This window comes from Trichosurus vulpecula, chromosome 2 (assembly GCF_011100635.1).
Source record: "Trichosurus vulpecula isolate mTriVul1 chromosome 2, mTriVul1.pri, whole genome shotgun sequence".
NCBI lineage: Eukaryota > Metazoa > Chordata > Mammalia > Diprotodontia > Phalangeridae > Trichosurus > Trichosurus vulpecula.
Genome location: NC_050574.1, coordinates 198,619,771 through 198,623,201, shown reverse-complemented (window position 1 = coordinate 198,623,201; position 3,431 = coordinate 198,619,771). Strand labels below are relative to the sequence as shown.

Sequence of the window (3,431 nt, the reverse complement as noted above, 5' to 3'; positions counted from 1 at the left end):
GGAGACTGTAAATATAGAGCACAACATGGCTACTGGTTGTGTCTTACTCCAGGTACTTAGGGCCTTTACATAAGCCCCCAATTTCTCTTTATATAAACCTTAAAGTCTCTCAATAGGATACTGGGTCATGTATGAAAATCAAATCCCAGGTATCACTCTTGTTTCCCATAGTTCCTCAAAGTAAAGATGTAAACTGAATTCACATTATGACCTTGGGCTAGAGAAATAATAAAAATAATGATAAAAATTCTCCTTTGTTTTTGTATGGTAGTAAGTTTTATAACAATATGATCAACTCGTGACTTAGAAGAATGAATGTCATTTTTAACACCAGAAGGACCAGGCACCAGATATGCTGCAAAAATTTTTTAAATAATTTTTAATCATTTTAGCATATTTTAACTTATCATAGCTATGCAGATAAAATTTAAATACCAAAAGTAAGTAGATATTATCATTTAACTTTGAAACAGGAATTTTTATTTTACTATATTTTCTTTGCCTTATAGACTTAAAAAAATGCACAATGGCAACTGAAGTAACTCAGTCCTTCTAGGTATCCTAAATTCCAGCCCTTCTACCTAGCTCATAGCCTAGAGATGACTTAAATCATGGTGATCTATAATAATAAATATACTTACAAATTCATGTCACCAAAAATGTAAATGTAAAATTTAATTTTGTGTTCAATGATTGGATTTAATTTGCATTCAAAGGGGAATAATATTCAGGTCTTATAGTTCAGGGCATCAACTGCAGAGTTTAGGAAAACTTTCAAATATTTACATTTTGCTCATTCTAACTACCAACAAATATTTATTGAATGGTCACTAAATGTATACCACCTAGGGCAAAGGTGGTCCTAGGGATAGGCAAGACAGACACCTGCCTAGGGTGCAGCAGGGAAAGAGCACAAAAAGGAACATTTTTAACATTATTTTTTATAAATGAACATATTTTTAATTCTAGAAAATTCAATACTCTATGGCTTTTGTTGTTTATTTCGTAGTAATTTAAGTTATATGTCATCTGGTAAAAGGCGAGGGGACAGTACTGATCACTTTCAACCCTGATCTAAGGCACACAAATGTCTTGTATAGGCTCTCATGTGGAATATTTGTCATGTGCTCCCAGGAAATAGAGAAATCTGGTTTGTGCTCCATGGCAGCATATATAGAACATTCATTTACTGCCAAAGCATCATGTACCTGAGTTCAACTCACTGGAGCCCTGAAATAATTAGCTTTATTGAGCTGTAACATACTTTTGTACAAGATAAAAAGGCACATGTCTAACAATAACTTATGGAATACCTATAATTTGCCTTGTAATAGAAATTTTAAAAAGCCAATGTCTACCCATAACGAGTTTAAAAAATCTATTTAGGAAAAGAGGACATAGACAGCTGAGGCAAATAATGTACAAGATGAAATGCTGAAAGCTGGCACATTATGGTAGAATGTTGGTTTGAAGGCAGGGATCTGATTTTGAATCCTGCCTTTGTCACAAATTATCTGTATGGTTTTGGGCAAGTGATATTAACTCTTCAGGCGCCAGTTTACTCATGTGTGTAATCTAGGAGCTAAATTCGCCGATTTCAAAGCTCCATTTTAGAGCTAAATAATTATCTGCTAATCCTGTGATATCATAAGATGTTAATTGCTTGTCATATAAGCGGTAATCACACAAGAGTTACAGAAGGGGAAAATTAATCCTATGAAGCTGAACAGGGAAATAAACTTAACTCAGATAATAACCTGGGTTCATATGGAGGAGACAGAATTTTTGCAGCACCCTGAACAAGAGATGAGACTTTCTAGTGGTGGGAGAGATAGAGTGGAGGCAGTGGCAGGGAATAGGAGAGGTACAACATTGGAAGACTCATCTTCATGAGTTCAAATCCAGCTTCAGACATTTACTAGCTGTGTGACCCTGGGCAAGTCCCTTAACCCTATTTGCCTCAGTTCCTCATCTATAAAATGAGCTGGAGAAGGAAATAGCAAACCACTCTAGGATCTTTTTTTTTACTGTAACAAATGTTTTCATTTCACTTTTATTTGCACTCTGATGTTATATTTACTCCCCCGCTATAAGCTTTTGTTTCTTCAGTTTCTTCTGGGATATCTTTTTCTTTTGAGCAACCTCTTCTTCTGGTTTAGGAACAACTTGTTCCTTTTCAGTAAGTATCATCTCAATATGGCAAGGAGAACTCATGTACGGGTTAATTCAACCATGAGCCCTATAACTACGCCATCCCACATTTTGGGAGCCTTGTTAACCTGGATATGTTCAATGACAAGAGAATCCACATCCAAACCCTTCAGTTCTGTGGTACTCTCTGCATTTTTAAGCATATGCAGCAAGAACTCAGCATTCTTTTTGGGCCAACGACCCTGAGTCCAAACCCACTGCATAGCCTGGGCACACCTGCCAACTCCACCATTGTATCGACAGAAGGAAGCACATTGTTTCTTCAATGTGACATCTTTCAAATACTTGGTAGCTTTTCAGATATGCATGCCCTTGCTAGCTTGGGCTGTTTCACAGGTGTTCTTGAAGTGGACCCAGAGGTTTGAACCCCTTGACATACATGATTTTGTGAGGTTCTCTGGGTCAAGAGAGTATCTCACCATTTTAAATGATTATCTAGGACAGCTCAAGGGAAGAGCCACTCTAGTATCTTTGCCACAAAAACCCCAAATGGGGTCATAGAGACTCAGACACAACTAAGAAACGACTGAATTACACTGAAATCAAGGTCAAGTAGGTATGCAAACTGGCCTGACAGCAGGGGTGTTGCTATTAAATGTTTATCAACTAGTTCTCTCAGAATATGCATGTATGTACATATATGTATGCAAGATAAGTTTAAACTTCATTATTAACATTTTCCTCATCACTTTCTTAAGTCTTGACAATCAACAAAATAAATTAAGACAATTTATAGTTTGCAGATTTCTGAGATATAAATATTCACACTGAAGATTTAATGATCTGGAGAGTCAATAAAAATAGCTTCCAGTCTAGCTCTGCTTGACTAGAAGAAAGTGGGCATGCTCCAGTAATGGAAAATAGAGTTAAATAGATATGATGAAAGTGGTTCATTAAGACAATTAATGATTATGGCATTTAGAAAATGATAAGGAATGAAAAAGTAAAGTATCAATTTAAAAAAAACCTGTTATATAGGCATGATGGTAAGAAGGACTGGACTTGGAATCAGGAAATCTGTGTCAATCCTGGTTTTGTTACCAACCAGGGGCATATGATGTTCCCTGGAGTTGAAATGAAACAGAGCTGGTAATGGAAAATGGAGAGTTACTGGGAAAGTCCTGATCTGAGCCCTCTATAAAAGAAGACTTTAAGAGGCATTTATTGTTCCACCCTCCAGCCCTCCAATCAGAAGTTAGAAAGAGGCAACTGAGGGGGTG

The 3,431-nt window shown here is 36.5% G+C and overlaps 1 pseudogene; it reads right to left on the bottom strand.

The window, feature by feature from the left end:
* Positions 1–2,076: 2,076 nt before the first annotated feature.
* On the bottom strand, positions 2,077–2,633 carry LOC118835951 (annotated as a pseudogene).
* Positions 2,634–3,431: the final 798 nt, after the last annotated feature.